General features: G+C 37.5%; 1 long non-coding RNA gene across 3 annotated transcripts; it reads left to right on the top strand.

Moving 5' to 3' along the window:
• Positions 1-19,652: 19,652 nt before the first annotated feature.
• On the top strand, positions 19,653-26,059 carry LOC126620694 (uncharacterized). Of its 3 annotated transcripts, XR_007622601.1 has the most exons (6): positions 19,653-19,820; positions 20,303-20,376; positions 20,578-20,715; positions 24,722-24,778; positions 25,254-25,846; positions 25,972-26,059. It is a non-coding gene; the product is annotated as an uncharacterized LOC126620694 (long non-coding RNA). The 3 variants fall into 3 exon arrangements; XR_007622600.1 differs by lacking the exons at positions 24,722-24,778; positions 25,254-25,846; positions 25,972-26,059 and adding an exon at positions 24,779-24,910 and having other exon boundaries at positions 19,654-19,820; positions 20,578-21,091; XR_007622602.1 differs by lacking the exons at positions 24,722-24,778; positions 25,254-25,846; positions 25,972-26,059 and having other exon boundaries at positions 19,659-19,820; positions 20,292-20,376; positions 20,578-20,953.
• The last annotated feature ends 354 nt before the right edge of the window (positions 26,060-26,413 follow it).

Here is a 26,413-nt window from a genome sequence, read left to right as displayed (position 1 = left end):
TGGTTGGGATAATGCAAAGTAGTCATTTGACCTGAGGCATCATAGTTGTCTTGTGGTTAGGTATTTGATCTTTGATTATGTCAAAGTCACCCCATCCGCGGGTGTCCACGGCATCGTCGGGGTTAAGCCACTTAGCCATGGAGGCAAGTGAATGCGCAACAAGGGATCTCTAACCTTCAAACCGTTTGTGGGAGAATACTCTATGATATGATTAAGAATCTCTGGCCAGAGTATGAATGAGATTTAGGAAGTCGTTCCAAATCACATTCAAGGTAATCATATAAGCACACGAATCACATTGGATAGTAGACATGAATAAACTATCAAACCAAACAATGTGGTCAAGAGTATTGTATTAGAGAAAGACCGTATTACATTTGTAATCCTAAACTGAATAGGTTCTCCACCTCTTCTGATTAGCTTGGGTAACCATGATATGCTACTAGGTGTCACTCATGGTTTGTGGAAGCCCTAAACGTGTATAATCACTAAAGGGAGAATTGAAAGTAAGTTTCAATTCACAATCGATTTGAAATGGTTCTAATCGCCCACTGCCTCGCTAAAAGGAACCTAATGGATCATACACCGTGTAAGGTGGAGATTGAAGAAACAATGGAGATGAGTAAGAATAATTAAATGGTTTAATTATTTATGGCAAGGATTAATTAATATGTTAATTAATCAAACGAATAAGTTCGTTAAAGACCTCGGGATAGTTTTGGACCTTAAGGCCCAATGGGCTTCGAACGTCAAGCCCATTGACTTAAGTTGTATGACAACTTAATGAATAATGATTCACAAAGGCCCAATTAGCCCAATAATACCCTAAGGCCGGCCATTTAGACATAAAGTGAGTTTTGGACTTATTTACAAGTTTGCCACTCCAATGAATTAAGGTATAAATATGACTTTATAGCCAAAATTCATTTAGGGTTTCTTTTAAAGAATTGGAGAGAACATATCTCTCCCTTTTCTCTCTAAGAGGCCGGCCACCCTTGGAGGGATTAGCTAGTAATCTTTCTCCTCCAAGGTCACTCATCTCTTCTTCACATCTTACCTTGGTGTGGAGACTTAGAGGTTCTCTATTTTGAGAACTTGGAGAAACATATTCTTCCATCCAAATCCATGGATCTAAGAAGCAAGGAATGAAGGCCCTCTCCTTGGGTGATTAGCCTTTGCTTATGCAAAGAGGAATCTACAAAGGTATAAATTTCTCAACTCACTTTGATTTGAGTTGAGTCTTGGTTCACCAATCTACTAGGCTTTGAATTTCATGGTTAATGTTTTGTTTTTAAGTGCATACAAGCATGATTCCGCCTTTTAATTGTTAATTACATGCTATAGATGTTGCTTAAATGAACATGTTTTTCACAAAATTTCCTTCAATAGAATCACGTTATACCTATTTGAACACAAAATCACGTCGAAGAAAGCTCGAAAATCCGGTGACCTTTGCAACTACTCGAACCTGGGCTTTCCGACGTCCAATTTTCACCAACGATGCACCCCGAGCATCGAGGGAAGGTCCTTGAGCTTGCTATAGTCCTGAAAATCGAAGAAATTCACGGGTTTAAAAGTTGGTGAATAGTGCCACCCTCGGAGGTTCGATTTCCATGGTTTCTTTACTTTCAAACTTAGCCAAAACTCATCTAAAACGCTTAGGAGGAAGAGGAGATACCTTTAGGAGCCTTGAAATGGTTTGAAACCTTGACAATCACCATGGTGGTACTGTACCTCGACAGACCTCTCGGTTTCAAGGGTTTTTCTAAAGCTCTACGTTCTAAAATAGTATGGATGAACTCGTATCACCTCGAGGAATACAATGGTGAGCTTAATACCTTCGATCCATGAAGTTTAAGGTGATTTTGGTGCTTGTCCGTACTAGTTCGAAGGAGAGACTTATCCGTACTAGTTTGAAGGAGAGAGAGTGAGTGAGAGTCCGAGAGAGATGAGAGGGTACGGGAGAGAGAAGAAAGAGAGTGTGTGTGTGTGGCCTAGGATTGGTCAACCACCAAAAATACCATAACTTAATCCTAATTGGTTCCAAACAATTAGGATTTTAGAATATTGACCCAAAACCACAATTACCACATTACGCAACTAACATCCAAGGGTATTTTCGTCAATTCACGCCGTCGATAAATACATAGTTGGGACGGGTTGTGACAATCTCCCCACCTTATAAAATTTCAGCCTCGAAATTATACATAACAAATACATCCACTAATAATCATAAAACAAACGTGGATACATCTCTCTCATCCGATCCTCTGTCTCCCAAGTAGCTTCTTCCACTGAATGATTTCTCCATAATACCTTCACTAAGCGCACAATCTTATTCCTTAGTTCCTTATCCTTCCAATCCAACAGAGTCACTGGTTCCTCATCATAAGTCAAATCCGGATTAATTTCCAAAGGTTGAGGAGGAATCACATGTGAAGGATCTGAAACATAATGTCGAAGCATCGAAACATGAAACACATCGTGCACCTTGGACAACAATGGAGGCAACTCAAGCCTATAAGTAACCTCACCGACTTGCTCGGTGATCATATATGGTCCAATGTACCTAGGACTCAACTTTCCTTTCTTTCCAAATCGTACAACACCTTTCCAAGGTGATAGCTTCAGAAATACCCAATCACCTACATCATACTTCCGATCAGTGGCATGCTTGTTGCTAAGCTCTTCTGTCGGTCTTGGACCGCTTTCAGGTTAGACTTCATTACCTGTACATTTTGAGTAGTCACATCCACAATCATGGGGCCCACTAAAACTCTTTCGCCAACCTCTGACCAACATAAAGGCGTACGACAAGATTTCCCATAAAGCACCTCAAATGGTGCCTTACCAATACTCGAATGATAACTGTTGTTGTAGGTGAACTCCATCAAATCCAAACAATCATACCAACTATCTCCAAACTGCAGCATTGAAGATCTCAACAAATCCTCTAATATCTGAATGGTCATTTCAGATTGTCCATCTGTCTGAGGATGATATGCCGTACTATAAAGTAATCTCGTACCAAAAGCTTCTTGGAATGCTATCCAAAACTTGGAAGTAAATATGGGATCCCAATCCGAGATAATATTAACTGGCACTCCATGATACTTCACAATCTGTGATATAAATAACTTAGCTAATCGACTTAACGAATACTTTTCCCTCATTGGAATAAAATGCGCTGACTTCGTAAGTCGATCAACTACCACCCAAATGCCGTCATAACCATTCTGTGTGCGAGTAAGCTTGTACACAAAATCCATAGTAATATTTTCCCATTTCCACTGTGGAACGGGAAGTGGCTGCATCAATCCAAATGGCTTCTTTCTTTCAGCTTTAATCTGTTGGCAAATGGCACACCTGCTCACATATTCGGAAATTTCTCTTTTCATACCTGGCCAATAATAAAATGGTCTAATGGTATGATACATCTTAGTGCCTCCTGGATGCATCGCATATGCCAAAATATGTGCTTCATCCAAAATTTCTTTCTTTAACTCTGCATTATTCGGCACATACATTCTGCTTTCCTGCATAAGTATACCATCAGATTCTTGACTCTCGAAATCTTTCTTTTTGCCTTGGTTCCTTGCTTGAATTATTTCCTGGGTCTCCTCATCAATCATCTGAGCCTCAAGCACACGATCAATTAAAATTGGCCTAACTTGGAAATTAGCAAGCAAGGCTTCTTCTTGATCTTCCACTCCTAACTCCACTCTAGTGGATCTCAACTTTGCTAAGTGCATTAGCCACTGCATTTGCACGACCAGGATGGTACTCAATTGTGCAATCATAGTCACTAAGTAACTCAATCCACCTCCGCTGACGAAGATTAAGATCTCTCTGAGCAACCAGATACTAGAGACTCTTATGATCTGTGAAGATCTTACAGTTCTCACCATAAAGATAATGTCTCCAAATCTTCAAGGCAAAGATGATAGCTGCTAACTCCAAATCATGTGTAGGGTAATTTTTCTCATGAGGTTTTAACTGTCTCGAAGCATAAGCAATTACCCTACCATGTTGCATCAATACACAACCCAAACCATTCAGAGAAGCATCACTATAAATGATAGGAGCATATTTATGCGACTTTGTTATCTTGTTTTCTTGCATTTACGTTGTTAGTTATTGTTTATTATAGTGATTTAAGCTAGTTTCGTGTGTTTGTAGGTTCATATGGCAATTGAAGCAAGAAAGTGCATTTTGGTGCATTTTAGAGCAAAAATGAGCTTAAATGGAATGTATGCTTATGGAGCATAGGGAATGGACAAATTTGAAGGTCAAATGAGTTTAAGAAATGAAGAAATGAAAGTGAAGAACAAAGAAGTCGAAATTGGCAACCAAAGTTTCTAATGTTGGAAGTTTCTATTCTTGAAGGTTTCCATTTTTGAGAGTTTCTATTCTTGGCTTTGGGCTTCTAGATGAAATAAGCTTTCTAGAAACCCTATTTTCCTTGCCTTGCAAGGCTTTCTAGAAACCCTAATTCATTGTGGATCTCTACCCTTGCCGCACCCTAAACCCTAGCCCATTACTTGTGCTGATTTCTCTAGGGTTTTGTGGTGCCTATAAATACATATTTTAGGGTTGAATCACCTAATTTTCGTCCATACTTCCGGCCACACCATTCTACACATCCAAAAACCTCAAAAACACAATTCTAGCCATTTTTCTTCCTTGCCGCAAGCCATCCACCACCATTCTTCCATATTTTCTAACCTTCCCCCATCCTTTTGCCGCAACACTTCCATTCCACCAAAGAGAGGAGCTTTGCCGTGACCTTTGGAGAGGAGGAAGGCTTTGTCGCATGCAATCTTCAACCATTGGAGTTTCTAGAGTTCTTTCTTTCTTTGTTTCTGTTTTCATGTTTAATTTAACTTGCTTTTCAATTATGTTAAACATGTGGAACTAATTTCTTTTTAGTTAGAGGTGAATTTGAAGCCATGGACATATGTTTTATATGATTTGATTTCTTCCAATTATGATTTCAGAAATTGTGAATGTGATTTACTTATCTATTTGATTGATAACTTGTTTATGTATGTGGGTTGAGGGTCGACACTTAATTTGCATGCTTAAACTTGATGCTAGGGTATAAGGGAATTTCACCTAATCGTTATTAACTTATATTCATAAGTAGTGAAAGTCGCTAGTCACGATTGTGTTAAGTAAATCCTAGGCAAGAGTAACATGCGTATCCCATAGTTATGAATGCCTCGTCAATGCTTATGATTTCCATTGAACTTAATGATCTTTGATATGTGTCTCTATCATGCGTATTCCATAGTTAGGGTCCTTGATAAGAATAATTTGGTTGTAATGCGTATTCCATTCAATTCAATGAATCTAGGGAAATCTGAGAATTAATTGGTGCAATCTAGTTAATTTGGGGCATTGTCATTCATGGTTTGTTGAAAGAGTAATTGGAGATTGAGTTGTATGCATATGTTCATGTGTGGATACGGAACCCTCTAACTAGCTTCTCACCATTCTATTTAATCACAATCTGTTTTGCTTTACATTTGTTTTTAAAGTTTGAGTTTTAAAGTTTTAATTTCGTCAAAATCATTCCCCCATTTATTTTAAAGTGTTAGATTAGTTAGAAATCCATTTAGTTGTGTTTTTAAGTGTTTTGAGTCAAGTCATAGTCCAAATTCGTCCAAACTAGTGTTAGGTACTCAAAACTGCCCAGAAAGTGGTTTTAAGGCAGTTTGGGCCTTTTAGTTGCTGTTTTGAGTTTTTAGTTTGTTTAGGTGTTTTAAACCCTAGTTTTGCATTAGTTGAGTCTAGTTTAGTGTTCTACATTATATTTTTATGTTCTTGAGTCAGTTTTACATTGATTAGCATCCCTAGTTAATCCCCGGTTAGAACGATCCCTATTTGCTCATATACTACAATTGTCATCCATAGGGTTTAATTTGTGTGTCAAGTTAATTTTCACATCAATAAACCTCATAATTACCGCTATCATCTGGAAGTGCTAGAACAGGAGCATGAGTGAGATAATACTTCAACTGCTGGAAACTTTGCTCACATTTATTATCCCACTCAAACTTAACATCCTTTCGAGTCAACCTCGTCAATGGCAGAGCAATCACTGAAAAATCCTTAACGAACCGTCTATAATAGCCTACTAAGCCAAGAAAACTCCGTACCTCGATGACGGTTTGAGGTTCCTCCCAATTCTCCACAGCTGCTACTTTCTGAGAATCCACTTGAATGCCTTGAGCATAAATGACATGTCCCAAAAATGCCACTTGATTCAACCAGAATTCACATTTGCTAAACTTAGCATATAGTTGGTGTTCCCTCAAACTGCTCAATACCAACTTCAGATGTCTAGCATGCTCAACCTTAGACTTAAAGTATACCAAAATATCGTCAATAAAGACAATAATAAACCTGTATAAATATGGGTAAAATACTCGATTCATCAAATCCATAAAAGTTGCTAGTGCATTAGTTAACCCGAATGGCATCACAAGAAACTCATAATGACCATATCGAGTCCTAAATGCGGTTTTAGGGACATCTTCATTTTTAATCTTCAACTGGTAGTAACCCGACCTCAAGTCAATCTTAGAAAATACACAGGCACCTCTGAGCTGATCAAATAAATCATCTATACGAGGCAATGGATAACGATTTTTAATGGTTACCCAATTTAATTGCATGTAATTAATGCACAGCCTCAAAGTTCCATCTTTCTTCCTCACAAATAAACTGGAGCTCCACAAGGTGAAGTACTAGGCTGAATAAAACCTTTATCCACTACTCTTGCAACTGCACTTTCAATTCTCTTAATTCAGCAGAAGCCATTCTATAAGGAGTCAAGGATATAGGATTCGTACCTGGAAGCAGATCAATAACAAACTCCAACTCTCTATCTGGCGGCAATCCAGGCAGATTCTCAAGGAATACATCCGGAAAATATCTGACCACACGAACATCCTCCACACTACTAGGAGTAACATCATTCAACACCACATGAGCCAAATATCCCTAACAACCTTTCGACAACAATCTCCTTGCTTTCATGGCTGAAATAATACCATGCCTCAGCCCACTAGGCTCTCCTACAAACGTAACTTCAGGTAATCCAGGACAATGAAATGTGATTGTCTTCCCATAACAATCTATCTTGGCACGATTATAGTGCAACCAATCAATGCCCAAAATCACGTCAAAATCCATAATATCCAACGACATAAGATTAGCCAGCATAATAATACCCTTTACTATCACTGGACATCCTGGATATATCTGATCCACAAAACATCTATCACCTCTAGGCATAAAAAACTCTAAATCATATCCTAGAGGTGTAGGATGGGGTTGTGTCAATTGAGCAAATGTATGAGAAATAACAGAATGTGTAGCACCACAATCAATCAATACTCTAGCAAAATGACCAAGAATATTTAACGTACCCATAATTAAATCTGGATTATTTTGGGCATCTTGCAGTGACATGTTGTGGATACATCCTTGATTCTGCTGTCGTCCACCGCGACCTCTGTTGGCATGAATACCACGTCCATGCCTCTGCTGACCTGACTGCCTCGAAGATCCTGCACTACTAGCAGCAATCTCTCCCTGCTGGGGTTGTCCCCCTTGATACCACTGAGATCCTCCGGCCGAATGAGGCTAATAAGACATAGATCCTCCCTGATACTGAGGATACCCACTCTGGTACTGAGGATCCTGAGAATACTGCTGATGTCCTGAGGTATAGTGAGTGGCGACGCCCTGGTAATGGTAGGCACCTCAACGTCCAGTCTGAGTGTAACCACCAGATCCTGAAACGTGCTGGGTAGGTGCAGATGGTGGGAATGAAGGCTGCTGGGGTCTCTGCTGACTTTGAGGGCATTGGGCAACCCTATGACCCATCTGTCCACATGTAAAACATCCATTGCTGCCTCTCCTACACTCCCCAAAATGCCGATTATTACACCTGCGGCATAAAGGAGCACCGGATCCACCTGAACCACCAAAATCTCTCTGTCTCTGGAACCTCTGACCTCCAGTGAATCTACCACCTCTCCTCTACATATTAGTACTCAATCCCCCACTAGAAGAGCTGGAATTGCCACCACTCCTCTTAAAGTTCTGAGTCTTGCGAGGTACCTGAAATGCTTGCCATTTTCCTTTGTTATCTTATCTCTAACCCTCATTTTTTCCTTCCTCATCCTCACTTTCACTAGGCATGTTCTCTGAAGCCTTAATCCTCAGTAGAATCTCATAGAACTCCCGGTAAGAGGCACAGTGAGTCGATGTCGCTATGGAACGCCATTTCTTCTTAGTACCCAAAATGAAACGGCGAAGCATCTCTACCGGATTAGCAGCAACTTCTGGATCATACCTCGACAGATCAGTAAACATCCGGTAATACTCATTAGCAGATATCTTCCCTTGCCTTAGATGAGTAAACTCATACTTCTTAAGATCGATATACGCAGGAGGAATGAACCTTTTTCCGAAACCGCTCCTTAACACTCCCCAGTTCACAATCTCTTCTGGGGTCATCTCGTAAGACTCATGTCTCCACCAGGATGCAGGATGTTCTCCTAAAAACCAGGTAGTCGTCTCGACCCACCTATCAGGGGGAAGATTCCTCTAACTCTGCATCACCAGAAATGTCTTCTCTACATGATTCAGCCATTTTTCTACCCTCTCATGACCTTCATTTCCCATGAAGTGAGTCAACTTCAAATTATGAATTGTCTCCAGAGGTGTCTTCTAAGGAGTACATAATGCTGTTTGAATGGCAGAAACTATAGCTTCCCCTAATTGAGCAATATCAGGGAAACTAGATTCAACTGGTTGACGGGGCTTTTTACGAGGCGGCATAGTTCTGACATAAGACATCACAAGGATTAGAACATTCAAGAATTATACAGGACTGCTAAACCTAGGCTCTGATACCAAACTGACACACCCCGACCGAGGTCAAGGCATGCTGGCCGTCACGTGAGAGTGACGTAGCCATATGCACAGTGCAGAAGCGATATAGATAGCAATTATACGAATAATTAAAAACCACATTATTAGAGTGCACTACTAATAGGAGCATATTTATGCGACTTAGTTAGCTTGTTTTCTTGCATTTTCATAGTTTGTTTTTGTTTATTATAGTGTTTTAAGCTATTTTCGTGTGTTTGTAGGTCCATATGACAAAGTTGGCAAGAAAGTGCAATTTTGAGCATTTTAAGGCAGTTTTGGGCATCAAATGGATAGCTTATGAATGGAGCAAGATGGATGGACGAATTGGAAGTTCAAGAGGCTAGGAATGTGCTGAAAAAAGTGAAGAAATAAATCCTAGTCAAGGAAGATAAGAAATCAGCTCAAAAGAAGGAACATTATCCAAATCCTTATCCAACCTTATCTTATCTTATCCTATCATAATCCTATCCTAACTTAATTCCAGCTACATGGGGGATTTATTTTCAGATTAGGACACATTAAAATAGGTTTCTAGAAGCCTTTATCCACTCCTACAAAGGTGCCGCACCTTATCCCTTGTTTTTCTAGGAATCAACCACAAAACAACCTTTCTAGAAGGCCTTATCCCTTGTCCTACAAATCTGGCACCTGGACCCTTTCTAGAAGCTCTAGAACCTGCAATCCTTTTCCCTTAGGATTGTACAAACCTTTTCCCTTCAGATTTTGGTGAACCCAAGTCCTTTTCCTTCATGAATTATGCCAAATACACATTCCTTTCCTTCAGAAATTTGTGAGTTTCCCTAGCCCTATAAATACAAACCTTTGTGCAACAATTAAACCACCACCCTCTACCACAATTCACTACATCATTCACCATACATCCCTTTTGTGCCGTGAGTATTGCAAGGAGAAAAAAGATGAGCCTTTGTGCCGTGCCTATGCCCAAGTCTTTGGGAGTGCTGGAGTGTTCTTAAGTGTTTTCCATCTTTTACTTTCAATGTTTAATTTAAGTTATCTTTGTTTATTTGTGAACATGAGGAACTAATTTCTTTATAGTTAGAGGTGAATTCGAAGCCATGATCATATGTTTTATATGAATTGATTTCATCCAATTATTATTTCATGAATCGTGAATGTGGTTTGCTTATCTGTTTTATTAAGAACTTGTTCTTGTATGTTGATTGAGGTGGCCAACTTAGTTTGCATGATGAATTTGATGCTAGAGTATAAGGAAATTTCACTTAATCGTTATGAACTTATATTCATGAGTACTAAAAGTCGTTAGTCACGATTGTGTTAAGTAAATCCTAGGCAAGAGTAACATGTTTTTCATAGTTATGAATGCCTCGTCAATGCTTATGGTTTCCATTGAACTTAATGATCTTTGTTAAGTGTTTCTATCATGCGTATTCCATGGTTAGGGAACTTGATAAAGAATAATTTGGTTGTGATGCGTTTTCCATTCAATTCAATGAATCTAGGGAAATCTGAGGATTAATTAGTTCAATACAATTAATTTGGGGCATTGTCATTCATGGTTTGTCGAATGAATAATTGGAAATTGATTTGTATGCATATGTCATATGTGGAGAAGGAACCCTCTAACTAGCCTTTCACTATTCTATTTCATCAATTTCGTGTCTTCTTAAGTTTGTTTTATAAATTTCTGTTTTTAAGTTTTAATTTCCTCAAAACACAATCCCTTTTTCTTAAGTCTCGTTTTTAGAGTCAAAATATGTTTTCTTTTAATCTTATGAGTCAAATTGAGTTTTATTTTCGTCCAAATCACTTGTTAGGTCTAGAATTGAGTCTTTTCTATTGTTTCTTGCTATTTTGAGTGTTTTGAGTTGGTTTTGAGTCTATAGAGTCTAGTTTAGTGTTTTTGAGTCTTATTTGTGTTGATTAGCATCCCTAGTTAATCTCCGGTCTAGAACAATCCCTACTTGTTTAATACTACAATTGTCATCAATAGGGTTCAATTTATGTGTCAACTTAATTTTCACATCAACTACTAAACAGAAAGTGATAGGAGTTAATTACAACAATAAACACTCCTAATTTAGAGCATAAAGTCTAGGTGCAGTCCAGTAGGACAAGTACTAGTTACACAGTACCATGAATGTCCTACTATTATTCCAATAGGTCAGAACTGCCGATGATCCCGAGCCACCGACAGCAAGCTTACTTAGAACCTGGAGTGGCGCAAAACAAAAAACGTGAGTGGGCAAAAACAAATGTTTTAAAAATTCATTTCATTAATCAATATACTAACCCCTCGCTGTAAAACATGTAAAATTTTCCCAGAATCAAGACATAAGCATATACATATATATATCTGAAATCATATTAATTCAATTCATGCTTCACATAATCATATTCATATGTATATATGCCATGCCAAGATATAATAGAGTAAACAATTCAGGTAAGAATAAATTCAAAAAAATATGATATGTTAACCGGAACCCCTGAGGTGCTCTGTACGGCTGAATTCATAGCTCAACTCAATCTAGCGGAAGTCACTACTATGACCTATACGGCAATATACTGCACATAAGTTGGAGCCACTGAAAAATGGTCTATACGACAAGGTTGGGTGAAATACAATTATGCTCAATTCTATTCTCTCATAATAGCCGGGCGATAAATCGCTAGTCACCTACGAGTCGGAACCATAAATAAGGTCTGTATGACAAGACTGTGCACTTAGGTTGGATCCAATATGAGCATATAGTGCGGAATGTGACGTAAATAAACATGCCTGTACTTCATGTTTCTAGCTAACTCACAATCACCCTAGATGCAGCTTTATGAGCTCAATATTACTTAATCACATATCACCTTTCACATTTCATCGACGACTAACATAACCAAACATAACTTACTTGAACTCACCTGTGCCTTCACAGCACGACATATATACATACATACATACATACATATATATATATATATATATATATGCAACCATGCAATGCATATTCATAATATAGAAGCATTTGGCATATCATTTGAAAGCATACTTTCCTTAAAAATGCATTTCTGGGAAATATATCAAGTATATAAATATATACTGAAAACAGAGGCCCACACACTAATATGTCGACAGGTCGTAACCCCCGAGTTGCCCGTGGATATGCTCATCCTCGGGATAAGTCTCACGTATATGTGAATTAACTATAAAAACGTTATTTTAAAGCATATAGACAAAACTAGCTAATAACTTCTCATACATTGCTCAAAATGGGTATATGAATATACTAACGTGATCTACACAACCTCAAGAATATCGTGATATTTTTAGATAAATTTTTAGGTGGCTCACGCGCCCCCACATGCTGGGGAGGGCACGGCCTTACACGCAGCCCACGCGCATTGTCTTCAACCTCCAGACTCCGGCGACCGTCGCCGTCGCTGGAAACTGGGAAAATCTTTAAACTCACTAATCTCACTCGTTTCTCAACCATTTCTTATGAAATTACTACCAAAATGAAGCTTAGGGTTCATAAAATCACGTTATACCTATTTGAAGCTTCAAATTCCACGAAATCACGTCGGAGAAAGCTCGAAAATCAGGTGACCTCTGCAACTACTCGAACCTGGGCTTTCTGACGTCCAATTTTCACAAACGATGCACCCCAAGCATCGAGGGAAGGTCCTTGAGCTTGCTACGGTCCTGAAAATTGAAGAAATTCACGGGTTTAAAAGTTGGTGAATAGTGCCACCCTCAGAGGTTCGATTTCCATGGTTTCCTTACGTTCAAACTTAGCCAAAACTCATCTAAAATGCTTAGGAGGAAGAGGAGATACCTTTAGGAGCCTTGAAATGGTTTGAAACTTTGACGATCAACACGGTGGTATTGTACCTCGACAGATCTCTCGGTTTCAAGGGTTTTTCTAAAGCTCTACGTTCTAAAATAGTATGGATGAACTCGTATCGCCTCGAGGAATACAATGGTGAGCTTAATACCTTCGATCCATGAAGTTTAGGGTGATTTTGGTGCTTGTCCATACGAGTTCGAAGGAGAGAGAGAGAGAGAGTGAGAGTCCGAGAGAGATGAGAGGGTATGGGAGAGAGAAGAGAGAGAGTGTGTGTGTGGGGCCTAGGATTGGTCAACCATCAAAAATACCATAACTTAATCCTAATTGGTTCCAAACAATTAGGATTTTAGAATATTGACCCAAAACCACAATTAAACCACATTACACAACTAACGTCCAAAGGTATTTTCATCAATTCATGCTGTCGATAAATACATAGTTGGGACGGGTTGTGACAATTAATGATTGTGATTTTTTATTTGTTTTGAACTCCCTTAAAAATACTATTCACGAGAGTTTGTATGGCTTTAAAAATTCAAATGCAATGTACCCATCAATTCGAACACGTGCGTCTGCATATTTTTACAAATTTTTCCCACTTGTAAATAATTATAATTTTTTAATGTATTTAGTATTTTTAAATTACTTGATATTTATATTTTTTTAATGTGTTTTAAATTACGTAAAACTATCTCAACTATGGGTTGAATCACAATCTCATACTTTATATTTTAAACAGTGTAATGTTGCAATGTTATATCCCAATTTATGAATTCGTTGCAATATCAAACCTCTATTAAATTTTCTGTTAATTGTTAAGTGATGATGTGGCAGTGCAGGACCCACTCCTTCTCAAACTGAAATATTAAATTAATTAATTATTTAACAATTAAAATTAATTAAAAAAAATTCTCTTTCTCACCCACTCACTCTCCTCTCACCTGTCTTCCTCATTCAATTCTCTGCTCTCACTTGCAGAGAAACAATGGCAGCCATGGCTGCCGTGGCCATAGAATCCAAACTCCAAACTCCAAACTCATTCTACCCCTCAAAACCCAACAAATTCCATCTGGGTCCCTCCTAAAGTCCCCGAACAAGCTTCCTTTCCACTACAATGTCACCCCCGCACGGTCACCCCTGCAGTCGGAACTTTGTCGCAGAAAGTTTCGATGGTTACCAACACCGGAAGCAAGCTCTCCTGGGCTCACTGCAACAAAATCCGAAACTATAACAACATATTCGATCCGACCCGGTCCACCTCCTACTCCCTCATCCTATGCTCCTTATCCACCTGCACGAACCTGACTCGAGACTTCACCATACCCGCTTCCTGCAACTCCAACAAGCTCTGCCACGCCACGCTCTCCTATACCGACGCCACGAACCGGAATTCGGGTGCAGGGATTCAACTTATCCGGCGGGATTCCCGCAACGGTGAACCATTTGACTCATCTTCTCATATCTTCAGCTCGAGGCGCACTGTTTTTCAGGTTCGATCTATGGCTGCCATTGTAGCACTGCAAGTGAGAACAGAGAGTGAGTGAGGGAGACAAGTGAGAGGGGAGGTAGTGAGATGGGAGTTTTGTATAATTTATCCTTTTTTTAATCTTACTTTCAAGAAGATAAAACGTTTAGTATCACTGAATGAGAGTGAATACTTTGTTTTTTCGTTGACTCTAAAATTGAAAGTCTATACTATATTAGTTGATTTGAGTTTTTGACAACATATCAAGTAAAATTTATCCCGATAATAATAAGAAACTCTCGTAATAAAAATAAATGAATAAAACTTTAACTTATGTAGAATAATAATGCAACAATACATATTTAATTTACAATATATACATTATGGCTATTGAGTTTTATGGTAAGCTTTTTCAATAGTTTAAATTATTAAAATAATTTTTGCCTTAACGTCTTGAAACGGGCTACTTGTGCATAAACCTATTAAGAATCCATTATTACAAGTTCTTATCGTATGACCCTGTTTGGATCCAAATTTACACCTTCGGCCCGTGTAATCAAGGCCGTTAAGTAAACATAGTTCTCAACCGTCAGATGGAAAAGTGGAGATAATTTTTATTGTTAAAGGATAATATTATGATTTTTAATCATAATAGTTATCTTTAATAATGAATTTGTTTGGGCCTAAGATTACACAATCGGCTCGAGTGATCGAAGCCGTTTAGCGTTACAGATTTTCTTCCTTGAGAGATGCATATGCGTGTGGGTGAGGGACCTTTCATGCAATTTGTGTATACGTGGAGTGATCAGCACAAAGATGTGAAAAAGGATCTGCATGGATGAGAATGGATCAAGTTGGAACTTGACCAAGCAAAAAGTTAGTGATAAGTGCCATCTAAAATGAGATATAATTTAAAATGGATATGGTCTTGGGGCATGCGAAAGATAGAGATGGTAAAGAATAAAATAATATTTTTTTTATTCTTTACATAATCAAAACAACAAAGTGCATTGAATATTGCCAAGATTGCATCAGGATAAATATTTGAAAGCCGAATTTGATGGAAGGTCAGGTTCTCAAGATGTCGGCAAGTTGTGGTTGATGTGATAAGGTGTGGGATTAGCAACAGATAAAGACTTAGAGTCACAGTACAATTGGGATTGGTTTCCACGACTTGAGCATGCAGATCTCTATAAATACTAAGCGACAGACCATTCAAAGAAGGACCTCACAAAAATCAATACAAAATTGCCCTGCGCAAACTCTCACAACTTGAGATCTTTTTCTTTTCCTTTTTCGCTGACACATCTTCCGTTGGCATCAACAGCACTGTGGAAGCAACCGGTGATATCTTAAGTCGGCATAGATAGCTCTGTCACCGTAGAGTCGGTCGGTCTCGCAGTATCTTCCGTTGGCATCAACAGCACTGCGGCGAGAACGGTCGATTGCCTATCCAAGTCTCGGTCGAGAAGGGTTTTCGAATCCTTGTTGGTCGAGGTCATCTCATTAGCCTTCTCGGCGAGGTGAGGTGTTACAGTTATTACATTCGGCACATTGTAAGCCGAATTCGGTTCGTGAACTTTGTAAGAAATAGCAGCCTTGTCTTCAGGCTCGAGAACCCAAGAGGCCGAGACGCGTTCCTTTCTCGGCCGCAATCGCAAGACGCAGAAGTCAGTAGCGCGACCCAACGCAGCATCATCAAATTTACTCCTCGGCCGAGCCTCGGCCGACGAGTTGGCACGCCCCGCAATCACCGAAGGACGTAGTTAGCTTAGAATATATTCGGCCTGCGCGCCACGTAGGCTTTGTAATTTCTAGGGTCAACATTTTGGCACGCCCGGTGGGATCCAGTGCTAATACTACGAAGTTCATATGATATATCAAGATTCCAATCTGGCTCAACGTAGCCGATTGTACGAGCTCCTGGAGGAATTGAAAAAACATAATGAGGAATGTAAAAAATCTTTGGAAGCAGAAAAAGTTCTTCGTGGCCATAGAGAGATGCAAAAGTCATTCGCTTGCGTGTTGAAAATAAAAGCTCCTGTTACCCTGCAAGGGCAATGGGTAAATGAAGACAGGGCTCGATTTAATGCCTGGCTAGATGAAGAAAATTTTCCTTATGTTTCTGATTACAGATCAATTCCATTTGAAAAATGGTTAGGCCCAAAGGCCGGGGGGCAATTTTTCGCTCCGGCCGTAATCACACATCGGCCTAAGAAAATTGGCAATTTGGCCGAAGAACAAAGGCCACCTATTTTTTCGGTCGAGACTGAAAATATGGTCGGCCAAGAAGAAAAACCTAGGCCACCTATTTTTTCGGTCGAGACTGAAAGTGTGGTAGGCCTAGAAGAAAAAGTGAAAGTTTCTGAGCCACAAATCGACTCAAAAAATAATTCGCCAAAAAAGTACTCCAATGACGAACAAGGCCGAGACATAGGCCTAGCCAGAAAAACCACGCCAATCGATATGATTATTAGTGATGAAGCCGATAAGGAGGAATCTCATTCGGCCAAGTTATTTGAATTAAAAGCCGAAATTATGCCTGGGGGGCATAATAATTGTTCAACACATTCGGCGGCCGAAAATAAAAAATATTTCACCAAGTCAGAAATATTTGGAGATCATTTTTTATTCGGCTCAATGCAAAATTTGATTGGTTGTGTTGATATACAAAAATCTCGGCTTGGAATAAAGCATCGTTGGCCTCCTCCTAATTATGATTCGGCCACTTTTGTTTTTGTCTGCTAAAAAAAAAAAAAAAAAAAAAAATATATATATATATATATATATATAAAATAAATTATTTTCTTAAACATACGGCTATGCAAGCCAATGCATAAGAAAATTAAGGGGGCAACACAGATATAAGAGCATTTCGGCCTAAACGGCCGAGGCCGAATAAGAACATTGGTACTAGGCTTGCGCTCGGTCAACCTTTAGGCCGAAGTCAAAGAGACATTGCATGGAAGACATCATCATTACAGCCAATAGGCCAGGATTTGAGTTTATGGCTTTGGTTATATAATATGCCAACTGCATGGCTGGCATATCACAGGTCATCAGGCTACTTTTATGGATATATATATATAGGGCTGCATTATTAAAGATAGAGACATGCAAGACAGATACAAGACATGGGTTTATATATATATGCAGGAGTGGATGGTTGAATGACAAGCCAAGCTTGGGCCGAGCTCTAGGAACGATTTTTTCTCGACCTCGGCAGTCGAGAGCTGTGGTAGCTCTCTCATTTTCTGCTCTCTACAGAGGAAGATTACAACATTGGCAGAACTGAGGTGCTTTTAAGGCTGAGGAACATTTCCAAGCTCGGCGAGGCATTATTGCTGAGTGCTGGTCCTTGACCGTGTGGTCATTCGGCCTACCACGTATATATATATTTCTATGGCCATTCGGCCTGGAGTATTGGTGCTCGGCCATGGGGTCATTCGACCTGCCATATATATATATATATACAGAAATGTTATTATGAACAAAGTTTCTTTTTTGGCGGTACAACCAGATTTTGTTAGTTACACACCATTAGTTTTCTTAACCATTCGGCTTACGAGCCGAAGCTCAAGAAAACTGGGGGGCAATGTTTGGATCCAAATTTACACCTTCGGCCCGTGTAATCAAGGCCGTTAAGTAAACATAGTTCTCAACCGTCAGATGGAAAAGTGGAGATAATTTTTATTGTTAAAGGATAATATTATGATTTTTAATCATAATAGTTATCTTTAATAATGAATTTGTTTGGGCCTAAGATTACACAATCGGCTCGAGTGATCGAAGCCGTTTAGCGTTACAGATTTTCTTCCTTGAGAGATGCATATGCGTGTGGGTGAGGGACCTTTCATGCAATTTGTGTATACGTGGAGTGATCAGCACAAAGATGTGAAAAAGGATCTGCATGGATGAGAATGGATCAAGTTGGAACTTGACCAAGCAAAAAGTTAGTGATAAGTGCCATCTAAAATGAGATATAATTTAAAATGGATATGGTCTTGGGGCATGCGAAAGATAGAGATGGTAAAGAATAAAATAATATTTTTTTTATTCTTTACATAATCAAAACAACAAAGTGCATTGAATATTGCCAAGATTGCATCAGGATAAATATTTGAAAGCCGAATTTGATGGAAGGTCAGGTTCTCAAGATGTCGGCAAGTTGTGGTTGATGTGATAAGGTGTGGGATTAGCAACAGATAAAGACTTAGAGTCACAGTACAATTGGGATTGGTTTCCACGACTTGAGCATGCAGATCTCTATAAATACTAAGCGACAGACCATTCAAAGAAGGACCTCACAAAAATCAATACAAAATTGCCCTGCGCAAACTCTCACAACTTGAGATCTTTTTCTTTTCCTTTTTCGCTGACACATCTTCCGTTGGCATCAACAGCACTGTGGAAGCAACCGGTGATATCTTAAGTCGGCATAGATAGCTCTGTCACCGTAGAGTCGGTCGGTCTCGCAGTATCTTCCGTTGGCATCAACAGCACTGCGGCGAGAACGGTCGATTGCCTATCCAAGTCTCGGTCGAGAAGGGTTTTCGAATCCTTGTTGGTCGAGGTCATCTCATTAGCCTTCTCGGCGAGGTGAGGTGTTACAGTTATTACATTCGGCACATTGTAAGCCGAATTCGGTTCGTGAACTTTGTAAGAAATAGCAGCCTTGTCTTCAGGCTCGAGAACCCAAGAGGCCGAGACGCGTTCCTTTCTCGGCCGCAATCGCAAGACGCAGAAGTCAGTAGCGCGACCCAACGCAGCATCATCAAATTTACTCCTCGGCCGAGCCTCGGCCGACGAGTTGGCACGCCCCGCAATCACCGAAGGACGTAGTTAGCTTAGAATATATTCGGCCTGCGCGCCACGTAGGCTTTGTAATTTCTAGGGTCAACAGACCCAATAACGACCTGATTAGTTATCGTGTTGACTCGAAACCCGTTATTTTCATGTCATGTTAACGGATCATATAAGTAATTGCCAGGTATAGTGGGGGAGCAATAATGTGGTTCAAATTCACCTTTTGCAAGAATCGAACTTAAAATCTCTTACTTACAAGTGAAGATGAATACTATTATACCATAGTACTAAGTGACAAGACGACGGATTAATAGTGCAATACAAGTTAATACTATCAATATTACATTAAGGAAAGAGGGAAAAGGTTAAACCCAAAAAATAGTAAGTTAAAGAGGAAGATCAAATGGTCCTATTCAGCAAGAAGTATAAATTATTGTGGGAAATCTACAATAATACTAAAAAGAATCCAAATCTAATCTATACTAAAACTCAAAATCAATTGTGTTACTGTTCATAACCATAGTGTGCTTCCTATTTTGCCCTCAGTTAGTTTGTATTATTTCAAGTCTACCACTAAATCGCACTCATAGAGACTAGGTCCAGATATATCTCTTCTTTTTGCTCCATTGTTAAAGATATGGCTTCAATTCAATTCCCTCCCCTTTTCCCTTGAACGGGAAATCTAAGACCCATACCTCAAGAATCATGTCGCCCCTCTCTTTGGCTTGCCGCTCTCCTTATCTCCCGATGATTCATTCTCCTCATTGGATTCTATTTGGGTGAGTTCTTGGTTGATACTCACCCCCATGATTTTTCAATTTGGTTTTTTTAGGTGTCTTTAGTCGTCGTTTTGATCAAATTTTTCTGCGTTTTTTTCTTTCGTTTGTGGTTTTTTTTTTTAATTTTTTTGGGGGTTTGATGAATGAATTTGTGTGGGAGTTTTTGAAGTTTTGTTAATTGTGTTGTATTTGGGCCCCTAGGTAAGCTTAGAAACCTTTGTAGATGTCGCATGCATGTAGTTTTTTCTTCAAACATATGAAGAATTGTTAGTCTGCTGTACAATTTCCTCTGCCACCCTTGGAAAATCAACATGCATAGACATTTTAGAATTCTTCATTTAAATTTGCAGGGTTCAGGACAGTTTTTCTTTTAAAGTTATGGGTTCTTTTGATATGATTTTTTTTATTTGAATTATTCATTTAATTTTTGAGATCTTTTATCAAATCTCCAAATTGACTCATAATGATTAGGCTTGAAACAGATGTTGTAAATCAGTTTTGGTGGAAGAGTTGTTTCGCAGCCTCAGGAAGAACAGAGGAATGTTTTTGAAATAAGGTCTGATCGAAACTTTTGTATAAAATTTCACAATTTTTGAGTTTTAAGCCATTCAAATTGGTTTGTTAAGTAGGTTACCTATTGAATTTTAAGCCATTCAAATTCACATCAGCCTACATTAATATATTAAGTAGTTTATTGTTTTTTGGGATTTTCTGTTTTTCATGGTTTCCTAATCCTTTGTCCGACTTGAATGTGTAGCTAAGCATACCAGCAAATCAAAAGGTTTTTTGAGACGGAGGGGTGCTCTAGCTATTCCAATAGTTTCGGTACTGCTGGCATTGGTATTAATCATTGTGTTTGCCTGCTAGCGGCATAAGAAAAAGAGTAAAACAAAAGGTATGAGAAGTAGTCACCCCTCTGAATTGTTTAACGGTTTGATCTAAATAAAAGCAATGCGATTTCATCTTAGTGAATGTCTACAATTAATAGCAGCCACAGATAACTTCTCACCCATTAACAAACTCGGCCTAGGGGGTTTTGGCATTGTTTATAAGGTGAATCCCAATTCAGAAGTCCTACACATTTTAAAATTGAATGATTTCTTCTAAGCATTATACAGTAATTTTGTTCTGTTTCTTCAGGTCTACTGTTTTTTTTTTTTTTTTGGTTTTAAAGCATGAAAGCCTAATAGTAATACTGATTCATTACTTCAAGGCCACTTGCCAAATGGTCAGATTATTGCTGTAAAAAATGTAGATTGCACTTGAACAAGGTTTGTTTCTCGAATCACATTCATTAGTTAGATTATTAATGTGCTTCGATTCGATAGGGGTTTTCAATATGATTTTGTAATTTCCCTTGATTAGAGAAGAAAGCTTAATAAATCACAAGAAATGGAGCGATTGGAAACATGGCTGCAAGTGATAAGCCAGAGTCTTTGTTTTAAATAACTATACTACTTTTGTATTGTATGCATGCGTAACAAAAATCCAAATCGTAATTGACGTAGCCATCATAGATGACACCACCCAGCTTTTCAATTCTTAATCTTTCAAAGGTGCAGCTAGGTTTGTGATCTTTAGATAGCTTAATTGCCCTTCCCCGCTACCCCAACATAGCTCGACAGTCCCCAACATTAGCTATTAGCATGGTTCTGAAAGAGTACAGCAGCATTCGCAATAAAGTAAACATTGTAGACGCAGATTTAATCATTGTTGTTTCAACTTTTTCGATGATTAATCAGCGCCAATAATCGTATTTACAGATCTTAATGTTGATTATCATAGACAGATAGTAAGTAAGAGTATATTTAATAAGATGGCTTTTGTCAAAAAGAAACTAGGGGAAATTTCGTTTGTATGAGTATGGTTGTCCCCCCATAAAATGCTCCAGAGGAAGGCAAATTTTTGATTTCACCAATACGATCACAAAGATTATGTACGCAAATATACTCATCCTCCATGTACTGTTTAGGTCCTTTCTCAGAGCAGCTTCCTGAACATAATACAAATATGAACTCGGCTGTCTCACTTACTGGCGACTTTAATTCCATACTTCCAATATCTGAATCCTAGGAAAAATGAGAGCATAGAAGAATAATAAGTTAATTTTGTTCTTCTTCTTTTACATAGAGGTCCATTAAAGTACACTAATTAAAGCACTTTGTTTAAAGCATTTTGTTTCGGTTAAGGATTATATCATTGACCTCAGAAAATTCTTCATATGCACATAAATATGTATTGCATGCTACAACAGATCAATAATGAGGCATGCAGTGCAGTTTCGTCAAGGAAATTGAAAGGTAGTATTAGGCATCCTTATGTACTTGTTCATACCAATAGTAGTATTAGGAATGGTGATAGGGATTTTACAACTTATATGAAAGGGCTAAAAAACTCCTATTATACTTGCAAGAATCACAAGGTTGTTGTAGTATAAATGGATTTCGCAAGGTCGTTCTCCACAGAGATTATTAAGTAATTCGAAACAAACCAAATTTCAATTAATTATTGTAAAGTAGAAATTGAGGTGATTGATTTTATAACCTATTTAAAATAAAAACGAAATTAATTAATTAAAATAAATAATCTGCAATATTAGAACTAGGGGAAAAAGAAAACAGTTTTGGAAGAATCAAATTAAGAAAGCATTAGGGTTCCACCATCACCTAGCAATCCTATGAACTTTTACCAATTACTTATGATCTACACATGCCGCTTTGAAGGTTAGGTTTTCCTAATTTATATTCTACTTGGAACCTCCAACATAGAACGTATATCTAACTTGCAACTCGTCTGGACGTTCGGATCAAATCTGAACATGAAAGATTCATTATGCTTTATGAAAATCCTTTGAAAAACCATGCAATCCTTAAGACGTGGTGTTCATCCTAAGTGAAATTACAATTATTAAGCACAAGAAGCTAGCGTCAATTTCAGGGAACCTTCCGACCAAAATTGCATCAAATTACTTTTCTAAAGATCCTAATAGTGATCAGGCATTAAGACAATTAGATAGTTTTTATCTCGGTGATTAATAATTCAAAGTATGCATGCAATCAATCATAAGCAATTAAATAAAAATCACATATTCATGCTAAAGCTCAAGGCTTCGCCCTAGCAAAAGGAATTAGTAACGCATATTCATAATTAATTAGGTTTTCATCCTTATTTTTACTACTCTATTGATTAAAACCTTATTACTTTTCAATTTTTTATCAAGGTCCTTTGTATTAATAATATCATTAATTATTTCAATAATAAAATATTTTTTATTTCTAAATATATTCATTTAATATTAAAAATGTTACAATTAGTATATTTATATTTATGGCTAAATTTATTATCATATATTTTTATTTTTAGTTTGTACCCATTTTTAATTTGCAACCCTTTTTTAATTTGTACCAATTTTCCTTTCAATTTTAATTTGTACCCATATATTAATTTCTTTTTGTGCCCATATTTTTTAAAGTTTTATTTGTATTGTACCCATATTTTTTTATTTATTTGTACCCATTTTTATTTTTGCTAAATGTACCCATTTTGAAGAATGTACCCATGTTTTGATACAATAATTTTTTGGTTATTTTTTATGAATGTACCCATGTTTACACACACACACACAAAATAGTATATTTATATTTTAATATTTTTAATCCCACAAATTATGTTTTTTATTTAAAATCTCATTACTATAAACAACTATAAATTTTAATTTTTAATTTAAAAAATATAGTAACGTACATAGAAATAAATTATCAATTAATTTTAGGGACTTGGATCAAAAATTGAAAACCAACAAAGTTTCAGTCAAAGATTATTCATAACTAGGGACCGCATCCAAAGTCTCCCTAATTGAAATCATAGAAAATATTATTAAGAAAAGGATTGAAAACACCTTCAAGTAGAAAATCTCCAAAAACCCTAGCAATTCTCTCTGCCTCCAAAATTGCATAAAATAAAGCGTAGAGAAAAACTATAGACGGCCAAGCAATATATCTGCTAAGCCCCCACACAAACCCTAAAAACAGGTCCTTTATTCCCACTAGGAAACTAAAAATAATAATCAAATAAAATAGGAAACATAACCCTAAATTAAACGGTAAAATTCGCCTAAAATATGAACATCCACGTTTTGGACCCATAAGCTGCTCCAAAACTGGCCCAATATAGTTGGATTTAATGTTTGGAACATTCTGAACACTTCTCCAGAAGGACACAAACTCATCCGAGGTCATCTTGGGCTCCAAAAACGCAATTTAATACCAGAAACGTCATTTTCCAGCACCGCGCATCGCTCCTTTATTTTATCGCCAGAAAATAACCGCTTGGTGTAAAAACCCCAAATTTTGATACGATCAAGCTAAGTGACTCAAAAACGTTCTCCAACTGAAATTACTCTTAAATTCGTCCATTTGGTCCTGTTTTGCTCCAGAGGAAGTCGAAAGTCCTATATTGAAAATACAAATCAAAATATCAAAATTCTTAATATTAACCAAAATACACTAAGATTAGGGTCAAATATATAATACAAAATCTACTCATCAAATGGCATGTTTATGATTTCATATTTATGAAATTAATTTACTCATGTCTTTATCAATCGATTTACCTTTTTTTTAGAATTCTTCGTTTAAATTGTTTAGGACAAATTTTCTTTTAAAGTTATGGGTTCTTTTGATATGATTTTTTTTATCTGAATAATAGAGCAATGCTTTTGAAATAAGGTCTGACCGAAACTTTTCTATAAAATTTTGCAATTTTTGAGTTTTAAGCCATTCAAATTGGTTTGTTAAGTAGGTTACCTATTGAGTTTTAAACCATTCAAATTCACATCTACCTACATTAATCTATTAAGTAGGTTACCTATTGATTTTTTTTTGGGGATTTTGTGTACAAAGTGCTGTGTTGAAACCAGCAATGCAAGGGCGAGATCTGATCGGTTGCAGTTGAACAAGGTTTGTTTCTCGAATCACATTCATTAGTTAGATTATTAATGTGCTTCGATAGGGGTTTTCAATATGATTTTGTAATTTCCCTTGATTAGAGAAGAAAAATTAATAAATCACAAGAAATGGAGCGATTGGAAACATGGCTGCAAGTGACAAGCTAGAGTATTTGTTTTAAATAACTATACTACTTTAAGTGATGACTGTTGATATGGTATGCCTAAAAATATTTGAGGCCTAAACATTTAACACTTAATTAATTTAGCTTCAAATTATTTTATTTTCTATCATAAAAAAATTAGCCTAAAGATTTAACATTCTATAATATAGTTTCAATTGTAAAAGATAGTAAATTGAGGTTCTTTGAATCGTTATTGATATTGGTTTCTGCATTCGGTGTTAGTTTCAAATGTGACTGTTATGTGTTTTGCTTCATTTTAGCTTACTTATTGTTAAGTATTTAATAATTGACTCTTTTTTTTAGGATTCTCAGTGAATTATGTAACATTTCACATCACCCAGGAGAGTGGATCATGTATGCCTTATATGTATATTCCTATCTCTACCTAACACGAGGCATTTTGGGAACTCATTAGCTTCGGGTTCCATCGGAACTCTGAAGTTAAGCAAGTTCGCACGAGAGCATTTCCATGATGGGTGACCCATTGGGAAGTTCTCGTGTGAGTTCCTAGAAACAAAACCGTGAGGACGTGGTGGGGGCCCAAAGCGGACAATATCGTGCTACGATGGAGTTGAGCTAGAGATGTGATGGGGACCCAGGCCGGGATGTAACAATTATCTGTTGTTTGGAGTTTGAACTTTTTTATGCTATGTTAAGAGGGTGTAGAACTAGCAAACTCAATCAAATAATACAAGAAGGCCATTTTGTTGGTTCTTCCAGTGGCATATAAGTTTGTGATAAACCAAGCTTTGAAAATCAAAACAAAAGACAAAAAATTCTTGACAATGTGTGTTCCAACCGTATAAACACAGTCCAAACAAGTGACAATGTCATTACATTTGATAATTCAAATCAAATTAGTAAAGGTCAAGCCAATTTTCAGAAAAACAGAAAAGGTAATTATCTATTTAACTTACAATTTATTTTGAGTCGATTATGCAAATTACTGTGTTACTAATTAATTGCATTTTTTTTCTTCTTTTTCTCCCTTTTCCACATTTATTTATTTATTTTTAAATAGGCAATGTTGTGGAATATGTGGATTTGGGAGACAAGAATTACAAGTGCATCTATTGTGGTGCACTTTTTTGGCTAAAAGAGTCTCTGAAAGATATCAATCCTATATAAGGTGTCTTATATTGGAAATAGGATTGATAGAATCCTTAACTGAATATGATTATGATACTTGACTTGGAAGCTAAGAAAGCAAAGTTTAGGTTTCCTTTATGGATGGAAACCCAAGCTTTTAGCCTATATAAAACATCGGTCCCTATAAGCCCTGGAACACACAACATAATGCTTCTCATAGAGTAGTTGTATTCGGCTAGGTGTTTATAGAAGATCTTGGTGTTGCCGTGCTCTACTACTTTTGTGTTCGACTTCCATGGCTGCTATTGGAATTAGGTCAGTCACTCCTTCATTTGTGTTTTAATTGTATAACCTTATACAGATAACAACATAAA

The sequence above is a fragment of the Malus sylvestris genome, chromosome 5 (assembly GCF_916048215.2).
Source record: "Malus sylvestris chromosome 5, drMalSylv7.2, whole genome shotgun sequence".
Taxonomy (NCBI): domain Eukaryota; kingdom Viridiplantae; phylum Streptophyta; class Magnoliopsida; order Rosales; family Rosaceae; genus Malus; species Malus sylvestris.
The sequence above is the reverse complement of the archived record's forward strand: the minus strand, read 5'-3'. Positions and strand labels throughout refer to the sequence as shown.